We start from the raw sequence: 23902 nt of genomic DNA on the forward strand, positions 1-23902 counted from the left end.
TTGGTGTGACGGGGATTCGAACCCGCGACCCGCAGACTGCGAGTCGAGCGCCCTAACCACCTGGCCATACCGGGCCATACGTAAACGTAATGATGTTGTTGTAAATTAAGCAAAAAGCTACACAACGGGCTATCTGTGCTCTGCCCACCACGGGTATCGAAACCCGGTTTCTAGCGTTGTAAGTCCGCAGACATACCGCTGTGCTACTGTGGAACTTTTTTTAATGAACGTTTTATAAGTGACTGGGTACAATGATTCAAGGAAACGTCGAACTCTCTCGTGGAAAACTTTCCTTTGAGAAATAATAACTACAGTGTTATGCCTTATATTTATAAATAACTCCTGATCAAGAATATAGAAACTATATTGATCAGAATTATAAAAAAAGTAACTTATCAACTAATGATGTTAATTTTATATAGAAAACTGACTACAGTACTGAAAAACTACAACCTATAATGATTAGAACGTTTATAATCATCGGTTGAGTTCTATTGCTATTGTGCCCGGCTATTGTTCGAATCCCCGTCCCACCAAACATGCTCGCCCTTTCAGCCGTGGGGGTGTTATATAGTGACGACCAATCCCACTATTCATTGGTAAAAAAGTCGCCCAAGAGTTGGCGGTGGGTGGTGATGTCTAGCTGCCTTCCCTCTAGTCTTACACTGCTAAATTAAGGATGGTTAGCGCAGATAGCCCTCGTGTAGCTTTGCGCGACATTCAAAAACAAACCGTTGTTATTAACGATGTTTGCCTACAATTTCACGAATTCGCTGGAGCAAGATACGCTATAGACAAGGAAAAAACGACCCCAAGCACTTCTTGCGCAAGGAAAATAAAGATTGCTGTGGCTAGATTCGCCATGTCAGATGGTTGTGTGTTGAAGCTTTTAGGTTATACTTTCTTGTAGTTTCGGTTTAAGAAGATTACATTGTTCACATACAATAACATGATAATTAACTGACTAAACCTCGAACTTATTAACAAGCCTGCTTGTACATAAAATCTCTAAACTACGGTATGTTTCTATTTGTGTTCATGATTTGGTTGGTGTGTTTCGGTTTTATACGCGTGGAAACTGCTCGGTAATAACGGCATTCTGCATCAGAAAATTTCACAAAAGTATATGTTATAAAGCCATTCAGTTCGTGGATTTCATCACGAGGTATCGTTCCTGCTTTTTGCACATGCGTACAGAATCCGTAGGTTTAGGTTTCTTATTCAATTTCATATTCATCTAAATAACTCGTTTCTATAGTCAACTTGTGTATTCATTATAAGAGTGACAGCCAAATCCCACAATTCGATCAGATAGGAGCAACGCAACAGTAGGAGTGGGTGCTATACATTACATGTCTTTAAGAAGCCATAATTAAAAAAAAATACTTATCTGTAAATAGAGGTCATGCATTTATTTATTATGGAAATCATGTTTACAGAAGTCAATTTTGCATCAAAAGAAACCTCACACAAGCAATCAGTTGTAAATGTCGTTACTGCGATTTTTTAATATATAATATTTCATCTATCCTAAGAATAGAAAAAGGTAGAACAATAGAAGTTAACTAGATGTGGTGGAGCCCCATCTTTTTTTGTTTTACCATCAGTGGTGGAGTTTCATCTTTTTTGTTTTACCATCAGTGGTGGAGTTTCATCTTTTTTGTTCTACCATCAGTGGTGGAGCTTCATTATTTTTTTGTTCTACCATCAGTGGTGGAGCTTCATCTTTTTTGTTTTACCATCACACCTCATAAATCTTCTATAAAACATGGACTGCTTATTTATTTTAGCGCAAGCTGTACAACTGGTGATCTGTGTTTGCTGAGGGGATCGAATCCCAATTTCTAGCGTTATAAGCCTTCGGACTTACTGCTGGGATATCGGAATACAAAAAAGTGGAGGATGCAATTACAACAGCCCTGATTAATGAAGTTAACTAGACCATTACTGGCTTTCTTTAAAGTTGTATTTCCTTTTGAACAGCAGGAAAATACTGATCCACAACAAAGCTGAATTGGGGAGCGACTACCTAGTTCAGAGTGACACTTGAAGGACTAATCCACAAAAGTAGCTCAGGTGGAAAGGACGACATTTCGAAAGATTTCTACCTGAAGACAAAAACAAACTTTTAGAAATCCTGGAATATCTAACAAACATTTTGGCCAAATGACGTTAATCAGAACTGATCCCACGAAGAACGTTATTCAGATCTTTCTTAATAAATATACAAGTTACGAAGAGTTTTACATACCTAACATTCTGTAGTAAAATTAATTACTGTATTTTTTTTTTGCTCAGTATTTCACTCAGAAAATTTTAATGTGGTAATGAAATAAAATAACGTAAAAAATGTAAAAAACAGCATTTGTTTCATTAATTATATCACTTTTAGATTTCAAAGCTGGACAAGTTGCATCTTAATAAACGTTACGAGAGTCTATGAAAAGGGAGTATTCCAAGAAAATTTAGTCTCCTAAAGTTGCTCTAAACACTTGGTGCCATATATGTAACATATCTTAAAACTTCCGTTCGTACTTCCATTCACAACAGGAAGATCGTTTGTTCTAAAATCTTAAGTGTAAGATAAAATGGCTGGTGGCTTTCAACGTCAGACAGTATCATTGTTTGTAAAACAAACACAAAAATCTTTAACGAAGATAATTTCGTTGTATTCAGAGTTGCTTTGATGTCGCTAGTTCAAATTATTCCATAAATTACATAAAAGCAATAGATAGCTTTCCTCATAATCTTTTCCAGTAGTCACAAAGAGTTAACAAGGTTGATACTTAAGTAACTGATATGATAACCACATTTTTTTTTTCTGTAACGAACTCTAAGTAGAATAATGAAAATGGAGCCAAAAAGTTGTTTTAAAAGGTCACTTGACTGGATGATATGACATCCCTTACTTTCACTGCTAGCTACACTTCTCTACAGAATCTATTCACATTTAAACCAGAACACAGTTGTCGAATATATTCATTTTATCTTTCATGATGCCTTTCTTGTTTCATAAAAACCGTTTATGATTCAGTGCCGCGATTCGGATGAAATAAACGTTACTTACGCGATCACGACATGCATCTAGCTTTATATCCAGACGAATGGCGAGATTTAATGACCCACGATGCTATATCTGATATACACATGCAAATAAGGACGTGATATATCCTCAAGTGAAATTGTTGTTGCCATTTCTTGTACAGATATCTCACCTTATAAAAAGTAGGGCTGAGCAGATTTACGACTCCTCCAAAAATCCACCTTTAACATTCAACCTGATATGAAAGCTTATTAGCCACATAAATATCGAAACTGGCATCTGGTTATTTCTTCGATTACTTCCTTATTTAGTTCCATTGAGTGAAGTTATTTTCCCCTCTATCCTGTGGCGCTGACTTGACTTATATAAACTAAAGTTGTTGATGGTATGGATTTTTAAAATTATATTTCTCAGGATGTCATGGAATGAGCTTTTGTGAGCAGTTCCCAGCTGGTCATAGAGTTATAAACAGTTCTCAACTAGTCATGTATAGGATTTATGAGCGATTTTCAAAGAGTCAGAGAGTACGAGTTTAATAAGCAGTTTTCAGTTGGGTTATAATAGGGCACATAAACAGTTCTGAAATAGTCATGTTATGTATAGGTTTTAAATTAGTTTACAGATAATTTTGATACGAAATTTTTAAACAGTGTCAACTAATTATGGTATGGGTTTTATAAGCTGTTCTCAGCTAGTCATGGTTTTGTTGCCTGATGTAGCTATTAATTTCCATGCGTCGGTTTCATATCATGTAAGGAACTAAGCCCATAGTTCAACCGAAAATACTCAGCATGGAGATTCTTTGGAAAGAACAACTAATAAAATAAACTACATATATATATATATAGTTCTGTACTGGTTAGAGAACTTCCTTCATAATTTGTTGTATATTAAATATTTTATCAGTACAAGAAGTCCGATTTTGGTACGAATAATGATGAGTTAAATGTTCTTTTTGCCGTTAAGAACAAAGATCTGTCGTAGGGATCGAACCATGAATTTTAGCGCTATAAACTCCCCACGCTTACTGCTGAGTCACCGGGGTAGGGTGGGGTGGGGAGATAATTAGAAAGAAATATTTATAATCTACCACTCAAATATTCGGTACAATGGTTATGAGTTATACTATAAACATTAGTACAATTTTAGTTAAATATGCGAACATAAGTCTCAATAATAAAAAGTAATTCGTAAAAGGCAGATATGCCCTATTAATGCAATAATTTCATTTACCCATTTTAGAGGACAAAAATGTCATGGCGAAAATTTTGAAATAAATTTAAACAAATATTAACGTGTTTTTCTTTGGACCATGTGCACAGTTTTGTAAATCAACTTTCTAACGCCTGTGTCGATTTCTTTCACATCAGAACAAGCTGCTATTTTTGCGAGACAGATACTCTAAGCAATCGGAATTTTTCAATGTTTACTTTATATAAATTTAGAAACACTCATCCCTTTCGCCTTAAATTATAGATAAGCCTGAAGAGTTTTCCACTTTCACGTTTTCATACAGAACTGTCAAATACTTTAAGAGATGTATCTAAAGTGTTAATGACCATTTCTGGAGAGGATAAATAATGATGATAATTAACGTCAGACGTATCTTCTCTTAAGTTTGTTGGGGAGGGGGGGGGGAGATAAGCGTATTGTAATAACTCTTTGGAATGTTTAAATAAAATAAAATTAACGTTAAGTTAAAAAAGAAACATAGATTTTCTAAATTAACAACTATAAACTATCAGAGAGTGCACTTGTAAATTGAACTATTTTTAAATCGCTAAAAGTCAACTAAATATATAACACATGTCAGCATTCAATGACTGAGCCATAAAACTAAAAATAGTAGATATATTTAGTTTAGTTTCGAGTATCGATCTAATCCGGATTCCGAAGTTACATTATAGGCTATCTACGCATGTCCACCACGGGGGAATCGAACTCCGGATTTTCGCGTTGTAATTCCGTAAATTTACCGCAGGCCCATTGCGGGATTTATTCGTTTGAATCTAATGCTTTTAGTGCTCAAACATTTACTTCTTAAGTTATCTTAATATGAGTCTGTTTGAATGATAAATTTGTAAAATTCCGTCAAGCTGAAAGCCATTCTTTGGAGCAGATCATAGAATATTTTTTTATTTCTACCGTAAAGTATTTATGTACTTTTAATGACTCAAGAAGATAAATATTCTTTTTTTTACACTTTTTTAATTTAGGAAAGTGATAGCCGTTTAAAATTCATTACTAATTTAGAGAAATATTTGTAATCCTAAGCAGTTTTAAATTAATTATTAACATTTATTAATTTATTTCTATTTTGGCCAATATATAAACGTTTAGCTCAGAATTAATTTAAAAAACACTTGCTAAATTCTCTAAAAATTCTTTTAAGTCTGAAATTTGTGGAAATAATTTTATAAACAACAATATCGTCCCACGGCTAAAAACTGAGGAGTTATGGTATACTTTATACACATTTTCTAAAGTTACTTCTTCACGGCACAGCGGTATGTCTGCAGACTTGCAGCGCTAGAAACCGGGTTTAGATACCCGTTGTTGGCAGAGCACAGATAGCCCATTGTGTAGCTTTGTGATTAATCACAAACAAAAATCATACAGCGCGCACACATTCTTTGAAACCTCCCAAAAATCAAGAACAAGATGGTGAATGACTGCCTAAAGATGGTGCCCATTTAAATGTGGTCACATTGGTTACAATAAAAGACACTGAAAAATGATTCCCCACCTTTTTTTTTTTTTTTCAATTTCAACAAGACAGCCAGCCTGAGAAGTTGTTTAGATTCTATATTATCTAGTTAAAGATTGCAATAACGATGAAATGGTCTAATGCAGAATGTAATTTCTCCTCTTTCATTTATTGGTCATTGACTTTGTTTTGGCATCTTGCGCATACTTGGATAACATTAATCTACCTAATTGAGCTCCCTTTTAGAGCCTGATGGGTGGGCCATGCCACGTGTTTAATGGTCTGATCCTTGATATTTTTGGTTGGGCATCAATTTAAAGGAAGTGCACATTTAAAGGTTTTCTGAAAATTCACCACATAAAGAGTTTGTTGATATTTTTTATTTAATGTTGCGTTTGCTCTAAAAAAATATTACTGACCTAGTTTTGTGAAGTTGGGAAGCACATAGTGAAACATTTTAAAATAACGTTTTAGTCCCATAACTACAAACATCAAAAGACACTTAAAATCTACCATATCCAAAATCTCTTTCTGTTGTATATTTTGAAATTGGAATGTTGGACTATGTCAACTGAAATTTCAAACGTGAGATAAATAACATTAGAAAAAAAGGATCAGGGTAGTGACGAAACATATCTAATCTAAAGCCCCCCAGTGGCACAGCGGTATGTCTGCGGATTTACAGCGCTAGAAACCAGGTTTCGATACCCGTGATGGGCAGAGCACAGATAGCCCATTGTGTAGCTTTGTGCTTAACTTCAAACAAACAAACAAATCTAATCTAAAAAAAAAAATGTGTGTCAGTAGAAAGCCTCGACCACCGTATTAGTTCTGTCCATTTAATAATGAACCCGTTGGCTTAGCGGTAAGTTTGAGGATTTCTTACACTAAAATCTGTTTTTAATAACTGCGATGGGCAGAGCACAGGTATACCTTTCTGTAGCTTTCTATTTAAAAACAAATAAATAAGTTTAATGAAAAAAAACAACAACTCATTCTCAGAAATAATTCAAAAGAATAAGAAACAACCAAATTCAGATTAGAAGCCTATGGGCCCAACATCATCAGTATGACAATGTAGGTTGCAATGACTAATTATGGCAAATATTAACTGAGGTATACTTTGACTTGGCATAATCTGATTTTTATAACATTCCACAAAGTGTTTTTTGTCAATTCAGATTAGAAGCCTATGGGCCCAACATCATCAGTATGACAATGTAGGTTGCAATGACTATTTATGGCAAATATTAACTGAGGTATACTTTGACTTGGCATAATCTGATTTTTTATAACATTCCACAAAGTGTTTTTGTCAAATGTAGCCTCATCCATTGAGGGGAGTGGTCTGAAGTTGGTTCACAAATGTCGGCAGAGAATTATAGTGGAGGTCAGACGTTCACATTTACCCCTCAAAGATATTCAGATTGAGATTCGATAACTGGTCTGGCTTAAAAGTACGACTTTCTTCGTGCTCGTCGAACCAGGGTGGAAATGTAGCATTATAGTGTAGCCATTATCGAGAAAAACGTTCAATTACCTTTGGATATTATATCCCCTCTAAAGTATCTAACCATTGCCAAGAGCACTTTTCCCACACCATTACACAGCCTCGAGCAACTTACAATAAAAATACAAACAGCAGCAAATATCTTATGGGTTTTCTCTCTTTATTGACAGTATATATAAAGAAGAAATTAAAATCATTACGCCTCATCATGTGCTTCCAATCATTAAATGCCCATAGTTCGTGTTTTAAAATCATTACTCCTTATCATGTGCTTCCAGTCATGAAATGTCCATAGTTCGTGTTTTAAAATCATTACGCCTCATCATGCGCTTCCAGTCACAAAATGCCTATAGTTCGTGTTTTAAAATAATTACGCCTCATTATGTGCTTCCAGTCATTAAATGCCCATAGTTCGTGTTTTAAAATCATTACGCCTCATCATGCGCTTCCAGTCACAAAATGCCTATAGTTCGTGTTTTAAATTCATTACGCCTCATCATGTGCTTCCAGTCAGAAAATGCCCATAGTTCGTGTTTTAAAATCATTACGCCCCATCATGTGCTTCCAGTCAGAAAATGCCCATAGTTCGTGTTTTAATCACTACTGAATATTTGTACTCTTCTTGCGTTGAAATAAGCGATATTCTTTGAACAGCCGAGCAGAAAACGATCTTTAGTAACAGCACTTATGCTATACAGGCATCATTATAATGTCTCTACAAGCTTTATAGATATTATTTGTTGTAGCTCTTTTTCAGGTTTACCACGTGATGTCTCAACACCTCTGCATTTGTAGGGTACAACTTATCATCCGATACACCTTACTATTATTTTATTTTGTAGTGGGTAAATTAGGCACCGCTGAAGGGTCCTCAAATGCCCTTAAGGAATATAAATGTGACTAATTTGACAAATATATAGAAACGAAATTATCGTAATACCTTTTGTTCGAATATTACACACACACACACACACAGTAGAAACGGTTAATATTTTGGAGGGAGGTTTGTTTGTAGTTAAGCATAAAGTTGTACAATGGGCTATCTGTGCTCTTCCCACCACGGGTATCGAAACCCTGTTTCTAGCGTTATAATTCCGCAGAAATAACGCTGTGCCACTGGGGGGAGGGGCTTGCAGGGAGTGGATTAGCTCCTAAATTTACTCTGGCCTAATTACCAGTAGCGTACCATTTTAGGCCCCGTTCTGTGCATACAAATAATTGGTTTGTTTGTATTGAATTTCGCGCAAAGCTATACGAGGGTTATCTACGCTAGCCGTCCCTAATTTAGCAGTGTAAGTCTAGAGCGAAGGCAGCTACTCATCACCACCCACCGCCAACTCTTGGACTACTCTTTTAGCAACGAATAATGGGATTGACCGTCACATTATAACTCCCCCACGGCTGAAAGCGCGACCATGTTTGGTGGGATGGGGATTCGGACCCGCGACCCTCAAATTGCGAGTCGAGCACCCTAACCACCTGGCCATGCCGGACACAAATAATTGGAGTTCTCTACAAATCTGTAAGTGGTTTTGATAAGGTGCACAAAAGAGTGATCGTATAATGTTTTGAGATATGCTGGTAAGCTTATGCTAGATGCTGAGAACTTAAAAAATCGGACATTTAGAAAATCAGACATAGTTTTTGTATGCAAGTGGTTGTGAAAAACGAATAAGCCTGAAGATGCTACCAAGCTGGTCAGACCCTTAGGGCGTCTTGGTGCGAAATTATCGAATAAAGCTGTCTTGGTGAAGTAATGTACGAGTATTATGTTTATACTGTAGTGTAGGGCTTCTAAGCACTTGGGTGTATTTTAGATAATTTTAAGTTAGCAACGCATTTTGAGAGCCAGGAGGTTTAAAAAGAAAAGATCCTTAACATCAGCCTTAGACTGCATGTATATAGAAGGAAATAGGTTTAGTGACGTCAGTATATCGGAACACTGCAAACATCAGTAACTTCCTTTCTCGAAATTTGTTTCTCGTACATTAGCTGTAGTTGCAACCTAACAAGATGTTTAAAATGAAAAATTAATCACTTCTGAAACTGTATAATTCCGGTTTTAAATAAACTCTAAAAAAAGTCTAAACTAATAACTTAAGCAGCAGGTGAAAAGCAAAACGTTTCAAAATTATTTAACTAGCATTTCAACCGTTTCACTTTGCTTTAGATGATTCAGCGATGGCTCAGAAAAAGATCTGAAACAGTTTTAGTCAGAATTTAAGCGGATGTAGTAAAGCTTATGTTAAGTGTTTTCTTTTATTTACTATGTAAACATAAAGGTACGAATTCTGATCTTATTATGTTACTATTTGGTTTTATAAGATCAGCGCGGTTCTTAGCTACATTTATTATACTCACTTCTATGGACTTGTATTAAAATTTAACTAGTATAGCTTACATTGATATGGATCACAGCTGACGATCTGAAGTTTATGGATTTGGCAGATTTAGTCAGCCAGGTGGTTAGGGCACTCGACTAGCTATCTGCGGGTCGCGAGTTCGAATACCCGTCCCACCAAACATGCTCGCCCTTTCAGCCGTGGGGGCGTTATATAGTGACAGTCAATCCCACTATTCGTTGGTAAAAGAGTAACCCAAGAGTTAGCGGTGGGTGGTGATGACTAGCTGTCTTCCCTCTAGTCTTACACTGCTAAATTAGGGACGGCTAGCGCAGATAGCCCTCGTGTAGCTTTGCGCGAAATTAAAAAACAAACAAACAGATTTAGTCAAAGCTGAAATTGAAAGGTATGGTCAAGTTTTATAGAAATCGAATTTCACTTAGGTGCTGAACTTTTTCATCTGATGTCGCCCAGAAGTGTCAAAGGTCAGGTGAAGAAAATTTTATACACTAGTTTTTCCACACGGATAGCAACACTGATTGGACGTTTTGATATTACTTTACCAAATATCTAAGTTATCTATTTATCACAGTTTATTGTCAAATGATGCTAAACTAGGAACATAAAAACACAGTATAAAACAGTGACACTTACATTCCTTGTCAAAAAATACAAATTCAGTCATGCATTATATATTGTATAATCTTCCTTCTAGGATCTGTTTGAAGGCTTCAGCATCTGATCTTTGATGATAGGACAACAAAATCAGCTTTCACAATGATCTCAGATATCGTACACATCTGTCAAATCATTGTGAAAACCAGTTTTGTCTACTGGTTACTTGCCGACTTCCTAGCTCTCCTGGAGTGCACTTAAGAGCATTAGATTTGCTCTCATTGAGTGCACTTAAGAGCATTAGATTTGTCTCGAAAATTGATGCACGTATCTGGATTTTCTTGCACTTCTGGTACAGATCGTTTTGATTGAAGAACTTCTCAAATATTTCGGATTCTTGACAGGAACACTGTAGTTTTTCATGGAGAACAGGGATAGATTTGCAAACTGTTCTTGAGGACTACTGGTACAGACTGTTCCGATTGAAGAAATGGTGTAACAAACAATGAAAGCTACAATAATTTTCGTTACATCTTGGTCAAATTACAAGTTGCATTATTTTCACCTTCCTCATTTTAACAAAACTACAAAAATTAAAACTATCTCAAAACCAAAGTGAGGCGACATTATTTCATATCGCAGAAAAGAATTGTTGACTTGGACGTTTATTACCCTTTAAGACTCTTATAAATAATTTTAGATAATAATGAATTCAAACTTCATATGGTCTAACGGTGCGTTAATATTTGCTTTCATAGTACTGTCAGTTCTTTTTCACGTAGAATATTTATTCGTTATTAATATTGGACTTTATCAAATAGGAAAATAATGTGTTAAATTATTGTTTATCAGCTAAAAAATTATCGGTCGGAAAATTCATATGAAATGTTATGGTTCTGTCATTTATATCAATTGTTAATCAATACATTGTGGCCCCCAGTGGCACAGCGGTATGTCTGCGGACATACAACGCTAGAATCCGGGTTTTTGATACCCGTGGCGGGCAGAGCACAGATAGTACATTGTGAAGCTTTGTGCTTAATTACAAACAAACAATACATTGTGTGCAACAATTTTAATTGTTTATGTCTACTAATATGTAGCATTTACGTCTAAATATTGCATTTTTTTGGGTTCAAGAAGAAAAAAAAAACAGTTAAACACTAATGGGGTACAAGTAATAGAGTTAGATGTCAGTCATCAAGATAATGTTTAGAAATCATCCAATCCCCCTTCAACATTTAAAACCATGTGATTGAGTTGATAGGGAAATTAAAGACGTGATATTCGTTATACCAAACTTACCTTTCCATACCTTTAATTCTTTAATCCGTGTATAATTCTAAACTATCTTCAACGAATTCACTACTGAATGCTTGAAACAATCATCTTAGAAATATTGGACCTGAGTATAGATAGTTCCCGCCACTTTTATACCATACTTCTGTGCTATTAGACCTTAACCAAAACACTGGCCATCTCCAGTCGTTAGTCAGATTATTATAAGAATACACAGATTTCTGAGGGACTGGATTTTGTAACGTATCCATCGTGTACAGGTTTTGTATACTATATCCAAATATGATGGCTTGTTAAAGTCAGTTGGTACTAATTTGGTTTCTCAAGAATTCAGTCCCTTGATTCATTTCGTCACGGTAGGTGGACTTACAAATGGATTTTAGCTTCAGTAGACAGGTATAAATATAAATATTTCTATGTAAATAACGTTGGCGTTGTTTGCATGTTTTTCTTCCATCTTTATTTTAACGCTTTACACTCCACCAATTTCGATCGTAGTATTGCATAGAAATGTATTTCTTCCCCCTGATACTTACTTATCTGTTGGTGAAATTCGTCTATTCTCTATAATTGCGACTGTATCTGCCTTGTGTATCTATCTCTTTGCCTTTCGCTAATGCCACACAGGCAAACAAACCCTGAACAAATATATTAAAACTTTAAAGATAGTTAATCATCCATAAACGTTGTATTCATACACAGCTACAGTTCTAGCCACGCTTTGGATAGATAGACATTTTGAACCCTCGAACTACTGACTTGCTTTTTAACGTTGAGTGCAATAAGTCCACATACGGTCTCAGGGTGAATACTTTTACGCTTTTGTGTTTTATAATACTCATTGTAAAAAAATTAGAGCCAGGGGGCGTGATCTAGTGTTTAGCCTGCCGGATTGTGTATCCGAGATTTTCCGAAGGAACCAATTTTTGAGTGGTAAAGCCATCGCTAAATCTAATGTGACACACAATGTGTAAAAAGTATGCCATTTCTAGAAGGGTCTGGGAGCATGCTTCCCCAGAAATGTTTTTAAAAAATGTAATGTTATGAGATTGAATCTTGAGCCATTTTAACTACATAAGTTGTAGCTATATATGCCATGAAAAATTGGTCAGGCCATGACCTGATTGGCCTTACCGCTTCCTACGGCCCTACCAAGGGTTCTTGGTTCGCATCCTAATACCCCCCCCAACCACACACACACACACTTTTAAAAAATGCGCTCCGCTCTGCGATGTCGTAGGTGCGTTATAAAGATGATGGTCAAACCCACTAATCGATTACAATAGCCTAGGAGTTGGCTATGGTGCTACTGACTAGATGAATTCCCTCTAGCTAATCAGTTCAGAATTGGGGACAGCTAGCACAGATGGTCCTTGTCAAGTTTTTGTTTGAATATCTGAAAAATAAACAACAAACAACTGAATAATAAAAAATCGTGTGACCTCGCTTTGTAAAACATATAGAGAACATTAGCAGTACCTAGTGTGATGTGTTGTACGTAATTAATTAAGCCAACAAGCAACTCCCACCCCCAATGCTCAGCTGAATTCCTGCATTTGTCATAACCTAGATTGTAAAGTCCTGGAGTAACGAACAAAAACGCACACAATTTGATTTGTAAGTAATAGTTTCGAAAATTGTTTAAAATGCCGATAGGAATTAGTATCCCTATTTGTAATTCTTGGGTTAAAAAAATTTGACTTGCTTGATATTTAAGCGGTAATTTCTGGAATACGCTGCACAAAGCTCTCTGCACAACTCTCGTCATTAACTGCATCTAATAAAAGAAGATTTTTAGCCGCGGCATAGCGGCTCATAGACTGGCTCTGAGTTTTTTGTTTTTTTCTTTCAAGTACAAACTTTTAGCTCATAGCTCTATATCTTGATCGATTTGAGATCTAATTACAGCCACGGCCATTGAGGATTCCCTCCTGCTTTAACACGAAGAACCGATGATTTAGGTATGAATGTTGCTTCTCAGTTGATGCGGTTCTTACGTTCGCTGATTTCTTTTAGCCATTATTTTGTACATAGCTATGCTGTATGCACAAACAAACACAAGAAACAATGTAGTTAACGAAAAGTAAAAGTATCAAATATAGTTAACTGTAACGCTAATATGTTGCATTTCACAAATGTATATTAAGGCATAGAACAAATATTCGAATGAGTTTTTTTGTTTTTCTGAGGGTTAAAGTTACTTCGAGTTTAATTCAATGCGTGTTAAAGATACAAAAATAGAACAGAAAAAAGAACTGTTTGGCAACTTAAAAAAGTCCTCACTAGTCTTCCCACAGCTGGAAAAATCGTTGACTCTAATGAGGACGGTGGTTACGAACTGTGAAGTTCCCACCCACAAAGCTCTACAAGGATCGTTGGACTAATAGGAATGTTCAGCGTCGGTGTCTTTTTTATATCATCAGAGTTTACGCTGTAACTATATTTTCTAATTTATTTATTTGTATGTGTGTATAAGTCAAAAGGACGACCAACTGACACTACACTACCACGTTGAGAGGTAGTTAATGAAATTGGGTAAGAGACCAGTTGCAGGGACAGGAGGGGAGGCTTCCAACCACAATGGCCCCTGCCCTCGTTAAATTTTTAAAATGAAAGCAAAAATCTTTTTTTCTCTCTGTCTCTGTATATACCAAGTAGAATATGAAGAACAAGACAGCGTACATAGATATTCTGTTGAATAAATATTTAGTAATAGTTTAAAGTATTAAACTATACAAAAAATATTGTTTCGGATATTCGCGTGTCCGGACTACGAGTCAGAATATTCATGGTTCGCGACCCGTTTCCGAAAAAAAATGTGCTTCAAAATTTGCGGCCACAGGTGCGATATAAGAGTGACGTTCAAATCCCACGATTAAGTCATAAGTCACAAAACCATTCAAAATTATGAATGGCTTTGTGCAAATAACTCCGTGTAGCATAATGACTAGTTTTATTTATTATTTTTTGTTGTGGATTTTGACACAGATTTTCAGTTTAATGATGGATTTAACTTTTGACAGATTCAAATGTTTCAATTTTTTTACGTACAAATAATTGTTTGTTGCGTTTTAGTAACCCTAGGTTGTTAAAAAAAGTAAAAAAATAAAGAACCCTTAAAATTCCAGGATGTACTTTCTATGAAATTCTAAAAAAACTGTTTTGTTAAACCTCTCTCACACTGGATTTAAATGCAATTTACTTAAGATAACTTATGTATGCGAGATGTGTTGCGTTTCAACGAAACTGAAATGTTTAATCCTACAATAATCGATGGGATCGTGGATCTATTCTGCTTTTCAGACATATTTTAAAATTATTTATGCCCCAAATTGCTCGTCGTTCTGCGATTTTGTTCGTTACAGAGCCCCTAATAACACGATTCACACAAAAATGCAAAGAAAAACATAATCAATACTACAATTAATCCCATTAATCACTAGGATGCCCCGGGAATTTTGTATTCAAAAAATGAGTGGTTTCACTCAATGTTTTGAGTCAGTTCTTTACATTGAGTTTTGTAACAGATAAAACTAAAACTACTCAGTAAGAGCAATAGTTGGTGGACGTCACTTAAAGAAGCCGATAATTTGAAGATTAAAACCGAAAAAAAAGCATTTATCGTGAGCCGACCAGTCTGAGAAAAGCAGTTCTCTAAGGATATTATATTAGTTAATGACACATCTTGGGCTAGGAAAGGTATATTTATCAAAACTTCAAACATGACCTTAAAATATCGAAACACAAAATGAAAAGTAAAAAAAAAAAATCTTATGTTTCTTTAAGCTTTGTTTCATTAACTTAAGCGCAAAGATGAGAAAACTTTCAGCATGTTATGCACGTCCTCGAGCTTACTGCTAAGACGTCAGGGGGCATTTTGATTTTAAACAAAATAAATAAATTGTATGTCTTCACAAATTGAGCGTTTTCAAACCTGTATCCTGATCAGTATGCGGCACTTGTTTATACTGTTCTTACTGGATACTCGTCACGGGTTTAGAATTTGAATGCTAATTGGTCTTCGAACCGCTATTCCCCCCCCCCCCTTCAGTAGTTAGTAACCTATTATGTGCATCAAGTCCAAGTAAACAACGTGTAGTTTACCCCACACAGCTGATAATGGTGCATATATTATCCATCGGGGGTCCCACATTAAAAAAGGCCTAATGGCTATTTTCTGTTCCTACGTTTAATAGATTTAATGAGCACAAATTTCAGGAGTGCAAATGTATGCTATAATTAATAAGGCTGCAACATGAAGGTTGCCATGCTAATTACTGTTTTTTTGTTTAAGAACTGATCTCACAACGAATCAGCTTATTTTATTTTTTTATTCTTGTCTTTCATGAATATTAATAAAGGAAACGTTAAGAATTACTTAAATGTTAAGATTACTTGAACGTCCTCTCATGAAACAGTAATAACACTTATGAAAAAGAGTAAAAGTGACGTATGCATTGAATAACATTTATTACGTGATTTGTGCTTCAGTGTGCATACATAAAAAATGTATATTCATACAAATCTTGTAATACTAATCTCACCGCAATTTTGTCTTATTTAATGACATGGTATTCTCAGGTGCACTGGTAACATTATTAATTAACACTGGTACCGCAATAGCTGACGAACTGAGTTTGATTTTCTTTTTATTGAATTTCGCGCAATCTCTAATTTAGAAACGGTAGACTAAAGGGAAGGCAGCTAGTCAAAACCACCAACTTCCAACTCGGGGCTACCTAATCGATTAGTGGGGTATGACTGTCACTTTTATAACGCACTCACATTCACAAAGTGTGATTTTGTTTTAAGCAGTAAAGGGGCGCAAACCGCGGAACCTCTGGCAAGTTAACCTCTGGGAAATGAAAGAGGCCAAACACAATATTGAAGCAAAGTAAAAAGTAATCTCCATTATCAAAAACAATCAAACGAAAACTAAGGCACTCAACAATTGAACATGGCTGCATTGGAAGTCTGGTTCTAGATCTGTCCCAAATTAAGAAAAATTCTGTAAAACTGCATACTTACAAAGAATCTTAATCTGCATGACTGAAAATATTTAATCACAACCAAACGAAACGCTGGATACACAAAGTTTTACCATCTACTAATGATTTTGGATTTCACTTACTACAAATATTTACATCCGTTCGTATATATATTTGACTCGATCCAATCAAAAATATCTTTCACCACAATTACCAAACAATATCAAATACAACCGTGTTTTCCCTCAAACATAGTGTGACCTCCCCCGTTACTCCCACTTCTTCAACAATAACCCACTACCTGCCTAATATTTCACTGTTGAAACTGAAAATATTCTTTCAGCAGCATTATAGAAAACATTGGATACACTGTATTTTCCAACAATTCTTCACGAGGTCATTAACAAGTTTGATTCACATGTTAATACTTTAAATTCAGATTAATCTTTTATTTTAATTTACATGTTGTTCAACAGTTGTATCTCCTATTTACATCATTCATTAATGCCATTTGAATTACGAATAACTTTATAACGTACACATACGAGTGCACTCCCACATACATATCTATGTTCAAACATGTATATTGCCATAGACACACATCTCAGCTTCACACATTTTCTAGAAGCATTGGACAACCTGCCCCCCAGTGGCACAGTGGTATGTCTGCGGACTTATACTGCTAGAAACCGGGTTTCGATACCCGTGGTGGGCAGAGCACAGATAGCCCTCTGTGTAGCTTTGTGCTTGATAATAAACAATAACAACATTGGACAACCTGCCACCTGCTGGTGTTCCTTTACCATAATCAAACTAGCTACCTTCTCTTGCAATACAGTACAGTTACTTGTCATCCTTCTTCCTAACAATCCCCACTGGTTATTTACCTAGTGCTTCAGAGAAGCCCGTGTCACGGTTGTTTTATCATGTGCATTAACAGTATCGATTTGACGGTTCGTGTCACTCCTTTAATCTAATCAGTCACTTGGTCTCCCAAATACATCAGCATATTAAACAAACTTACTGAGCTTCAAACACTGTGTTGGATCGAGATTATTTGCAAAATTATCAACTAACGACTTCATATGTGCTGGCAGTTATGAATTTGCTCTTAGATATGGCATGACAGAAGCAGCCCTAACAATACCACAAGTTTCAATTACCTCCATTTTGCTTACCAAACCTATACCACTGAATCAAGAAGCTGAATGTCCATAATAACAGAGTGACACCTGGGTAACGTCCCAGTTCAGTGAGATCTGTCTTAGCTTAATGTTCTCTTCTTTCTGTACAAGAAGCAGTAGTTTTTTGTGTTGCTCCATCATTGCATTGCATGGTAACAACATACTACACTTCGTTCGTAATACACCAAAGAACACCGTTTGTGTATACGAAAGTACTGTAACTCTCTCCTCAACACAGATTCATGCAGTACACGTTCTTGCACCTTTTGATGCAGGTTCACTACTGCAATCCTCCAAGTCAGTGGCCTGATGTTGCTTGGGTCTTTTAGTTTTCTGGAGCTGGAGTGGCAGCTGCTATAGCTTGTTGATTACCTTCCTTATCTGCTGAGTGGTCAGGCAAAATTAATAGTTTTGCCTATGAAGCAAGATATGGACAGTCCGCTCTAAACTGACCCATAAACCCACACTCAAAACATATGCTCCCGTCTTCCTTTTCAGATAGATGTTTGGGTAGAGCTTTCATTGGCATCTGTTTTGTACAAGCATCATGGCGGGGTCTGGTAATTCCTACCCACTTACTGGAATACAGTGGTCCTTTAACACAACATCAGGATATGTCAGTAGCTGAGTTACCCTCTGTGGAACACAAGTTCAGCAGATAACAAGAACTTTAGGATGGTGGTCTGGATGGGGTACAGCCACTGCAGCTTTGGGCGTCTGCATCTCTGCAACCTTTTAAAAATTACCATGTCAAGTTCATTTGCTATAAATATTGTATGTCATTATCAGAATGAGAATGTCTCTCACATCCATGATGCAAAATTGTTGTCCTTGGTGCTCCCTCAACAAATTTTAACAAATTCTTGTGATCAGCTAATGCTATAGTTGAATATTACTTTTCGCGTAGATAATGCAGATCATTCGAATACGTAGTCCTTTTTTTAATGGGACTTTCGATTCTTGAACTTAGCCCTATGGATATCTTTGTTCTCCAATGAGTTGAAATATCGGTGAAATTTGGATGCAACTGTTCTCCAGTCACCAAGTTGCTCCCCACACAAATGCTTGATTGATTCAACTGTTGGACTGTCCACACTCAGTATAAAATGTTTCACTGCTTGTCCTTCAGTCCAACCATTCCAAATAGTTACCTGCTTCAAACACGTCAAGAAATGATCCAAGTAGTTTTTTAGTTGCACCCTTGAATACTGGTAGAGAAATTCACTTATCCTCACAAACACCAGGCTGAGCTGGCGTAAATGTCAAGGATAAGAAGTAGTAGGAATGTACAGAGACCCTTGCACTTAGATAAATGTTAAATCCTGTCCCAGGGCTATAGAATGACAAGTTGCCATTGGCAACTCATCCAGGTTTATCCTTAACCCATAGCTGCACTTGCAGTAAGCCGCCTATCATGGAAAGACTCACAACTGCTGCATTTATCACCATCTTCACCAGTAGAAGCCTACTGTCTCACTTGCTAGTGCAGCAGTAGCAACACCAGTCTTTTCTTTCAAATGATCTTTGGTGACATTGACCAAAGTCAGGATTGGGATACCCTGGACAGCAAATGCCCATGAGTCCTATAGAGACCACCCCCATTTGGTCTTAAATTCACCATATCACAAGCCACAAGACAACCATCAGCCTCCTGTGCACCAAATTTAATCCTCAGGTGTAGGAGGACTTCATCAGCAATTCTATAGGCCCAAGCTGTAGCAGTTCTTCTTCCCGAGTCTGTGGCTTCTATGTGTTGCAATGATGGTTGTTCTCAAAATTGTGTTTGTGTTTTGAATTTCGCACAAAGCTACATGAGGGTTGTCTGCGCTAGCCATCCCTAATTTAGCAGTGATAGACTAGAGAGAAGGCAGCTAGTCAACAACACCCACCGCCAACTCTTGGGCCATTCTTTGATTAAGTAACTGACCAAAACCTCTAAAATTATGGTTTTGTTTAAGTTTTGACCCCCCAAAATGATCAAAATGGGCATATTCCACAGTTTTGTATATATATATTATATATGGGACCTGTAAAAGATATCTTTGTACCAAATCCCACGTAAATTGGGCAAAATACGAAGGAGTGATTCTAAAAACTTTAAAATTATGCTTTTTGTGGCATCTTGACCCCCTATAATTAGTAAAAAGCCTACCATTTTGGTTTGTCAACTGTTGCACCTGTAGAAAGGTATCTTTGTATCAAATCCCATGTATATTGGTCAAAATATAGTTGAGTAATTGACCAAAAACTCAAAAAATACGTTTTTAATGAGCTCTGACCCTCTTAAAAAAAAAAGACTCGGACTGGGCAAATCCAATTTTTTTTTTGTATGTCATTGTGTTACGTGCATGAAAATTTATATTTGTGCCAATTCTCATCTCGGTTGCAGTACATATGACCGCACAGGAGCCCAAAATATACATTTTGAGTTGTTTGACTTTTGACCCCATAAGACCTTAAAAAGGCTTAAATGAAAAAAAACTAAAAATAAATTTAGGTGTAGTGGACCAAGGTATAACCCTACCAAGTTTCAAGTCAATCCACAGAGAAATGAAGGAATGGCGGTGGACTGAAAAGTGTTTGGAAGAAGAAGAAACAATAGGAAAACAGTTTCTCTGCAGAGACATAACAAAACTTCAAGTCCCATCTGCCCTCTTTACCCTATTAAGGAACGCCAGAGAAGCTTTGCCAATCTAAAGAGCCAAACACACTTCTTAACACTAGACTTAATAAACAGGCTTTCAAGTGTATCCGCATGCTCAACCTTTTGATTATCATCCAATGCAATTCTTTTTTTCTTTTAAATAAACTGATCCAAATGAACATCTGCAGCCGACAACTATTGCCACATTCTTCGATTTAGATTTCATTAAACTATGTAGTTGTTTGAAAGAAGAGAGTGAATATTATATAAATAAAACTTACTGTTCGTATATTTAGTATCAGCATTCAGTAGCTTCATGTCCTAGAAACATGGTTTACACAGTCGTAGCTGTTTTATACAGAGACCTAACATTCGAAAGACAGATATTTTTACACAACTTTTTTTTCTTTAGAATGTTCGTGCAAAGCTCCAGAAGGGCTATCTGCACATAGTCGTCCCTAATTTTGAACTCATAAACTAGAGGGATGACAGCTAGCTAATCTACAGCGCCCATCGTCAACTACTGGGCTACTCCTGTCTTACCGAATAGTCGAATTTGGCCGTCGCTTTTATAGCACACCAATGGCCACAAAAGTGCGATTTTGCGGCAATAAAAAGCGAAACATGTACCCTCGAATTCACATTTCGGTCGCGCTAACCTTCGGCCACACCCGGCCTTTTTTGACAACACTTACTAATGATACGTTAATTTTGATAATGTATTTAACAATAAGCACCCAAGTTGTACATAGAAATAAATAAACAAATACATAGCTTTTGTAACACGTGGGATAAAATGTAAAAAAAATATATATATATATATATTTTAAAAACAATTTTGATGATTTAATTATGCTATCTCCTTAGACAAATAAAAATGATTAACGAGTACACCGTACATCAAAGCATTAATATAGTCCAGAGTAAACTACGTTTACTCATCTCTCATTTGAAGAATAAAGCCTTTACTGACTCCTAGTCTTTTGTAATAAGCAAATCCTTGTTATACCAAATATTAAAGACATGGCATTTATGATCCAATTTGTTAAATAGACTTGAGCGCATTTAGTTGATGTGCTGAATCTCCTCCGTTTAAAGTTAAGTTACCCACTTTTTGTTTCTGTTTCTTCTTCTACCGTCACACCAGTGCAGCTTAAACAAATCATCTTTTAGACTTTAAAACTCTGTGCAAGTAATTCACTTGTCACTCTTTCATAGCTTTTTGACATATCTTAAAACTCTCAGATGTGAATTTTTATCATCTTTGTGTTGAAACCAGGAGAATGAAGATAAAAAAAAGGCTTAAGGTATACGTGTAATTTTAAGTGTTTTTATAACTCACCTAGCACAGAAGTGTTACCATTCACAATCATCCCATTAAGCCACAGATGCACCAAACGTCACACGCTCACTGGAGATATAACCACGTGTTGAATAACTGTATACTGACAACTCAGTAGAGACATGACCACGTGTTGAATAGCTGTATATTCACACACGCAGTAGAAATCTGACCACGCGTTAAATAACTGTGTATTCACACAATTGGGAGAGATTTGACCACATGTTGAATAATAACTATGTATCACAAATTCTAATACGAGCCAGGAAAATACGCAGGTGATATTGGCAACAATGGATGATCCGAGTCTAACCGCTGATGGTAGATGAAAACGGTGGGCAGGTGTTTTTCTTTGTTTCGTTAGCAACCAAATGTCTGCTTTGATATCCTGTGTAGTATAATAAAGCTTACATCGTTTCTTTTGCAAGTCCGGAAATTAATCTTATTATCAGATTATTTCACTTCACTGGTCACAAAGAAGAGGAAACTGAAATGACGGGCCAATGATCATAAATTCTTTGGTGTTCTTCACGTTTAATAAAAGTCAATTTTCTTTTTTTAATACTAAAAACTCACCTAATAGCTTTATTAATAGGCATATTAAAATTTTGTTGTCGGCCTTTACCAAGCCCCTGGCGTACAAGTTCCCTAAACTGTTCTTAAGTTAAACCCAATTTTCTAGCTTTGCGCCCAAGGTGGGAGTAAACATCTTGAATTACGTATATATTTCATTACATCAGATTGATCGAACTCCGGATTTTAGCGTTTAAATCCGTAGACTTACCCCTGTCCCACTGGGGGACCATTACATCACGAAGAGGGAAGCTTTGCTTTTATTAATCCTTGTTACGCAGTCATCATTTGGAAGGTAATGTCTTAAGTTAGATGCTTTCTTTAGTTAATCAGTTTGCAAAGTTAACATAAGCGTTACAAACAGTTAACAGTTAAGAGTTTTCATCTAATCACCATACGGTATTTCTGTCTCTCTGTAGGATAAACTTACATTCACTATTATTCACCATTATTGATGGACGAGATAGAGGTTCTGAAGTGAAGAACAATTTCAAGAAAACCCCTTTTTTTTTACTGCAAAATCGAATGATACACTTTATCATGAAGGCCCGGCATGGCCAGGTGGATAAGGCGCTCGACTCGCAATCTGAGGGTCGCGGGTTCGAATCCCCGTCACACCAAACATGCTCGCCCTTTCAGCCGTGAGGGCGTTATAATGTGACGGTAAATCCCACTATTCGTTGGTAAAAGAGTAGCCCAAGAGTTGGCGGTGGTTGGTGATGACTACACTTAGTCTTACACTGCTGAATTAGGGATGGCTAGCGCAGATATCCCTCGTGTAGCTTTGCGCGAAATTCGAAAACAAACAAACTTTATCATGAATAAGCGTTTTAAACAATACAGAAGAAATGTTTTTTTTTTCTTCTTCTTCTATTTCGCAGAAAAGCACATACTCACATTGGACATTAATTACAAATAGCATTGAATTGTTTCAGTGCAAAAGTACACAACAGTGCTCTGTCCACTACGGGGAATCGAACCATAGATTATAAGTCCGTAAACTTACCGCTGACTCACCAGGGGACAGGTATAGATAGAGAAAATAAAAACCAGCTAAAACAATAAGCAAATTAGAACACAAAAGTTATATTAAAATCAATTTTAGTTGAAATTCAACAACAGCCATCTATATATTTATATATATATATATTATATACATTTCATATATTTATATGTATAAATTTCTCATTTCGAAATCTGGAAATCTAGATTTGGTGAAACATAATAGGATATTTTATTCTATTTATTAGCCTTAAACACCTTCTCTCTATCACACAAACACATGGGACGTTATCTAGTAACTTCTGCCTGAATTTCTTACATGCGGTGTTTTTATTTGTGTTCAGATATATCGTTTTCAAGTCTTTGTACTAAAATCTTAGAACTAATGCGATGATGAGTTCTCTTTTCAGGTAAAATTTGCAAATGCACAAAAAATATATTAGGTAAACTAAATGAACCAAAATTTCTCACGTACGTTTTTCTCCCAAATGTTTTACCCTCAAGGGCCCAATCAATTCGTTCCCCAATGATTATTTTTTGTACAATCAAATACGAAGGCGTTAGACATGATTCGAAATTTAGCGTCAAGTTACAATGTTTTTTGTTTGTTGTTTTTACCATACTCTTCACAATTCCCCAAAGGTGGTTCAGTT

General features: G+C 36.2%; 1 long non-coding RNA gene across 1 annotated transcript in view; it reads right to left on the bottom strand.

Moving 5' to 3' along the window:
- Positions 1-10553: 10553 nt before the first annotated feature.
- LOC111086367 overlaps positions 10554-23902 on the bottom strand; it is an 81844-nt gene continuing 68495 nt past the window's right edge. The window contains exon 3 of the long non-coding RNA XR_002611090.1: positions 10554-10690. This is a non-coding gene — a long non-coding RNA (uncharacterized LOC111086367). The remainder of the gene's footprint in view (positions 10691-23902) is intronic.

Source organism: Limulus polyphemus, unplaced genomic scaffold, assembly GCF_000517525.1.
Source record: "Limulus polyphemus unplaced genomic scaffold, Limulus_polyphemus-2.1.2 Scaffold1047, whole genome shotgun sequence".
In the NCBI taxonomy this organism is placed as follows: domain Eukaryota; kingdom Metazoa; phylum Arthropoda; class Merostomata; order Xiphosura; family Limulidae; genus Limulus; species Limulus polyphemus.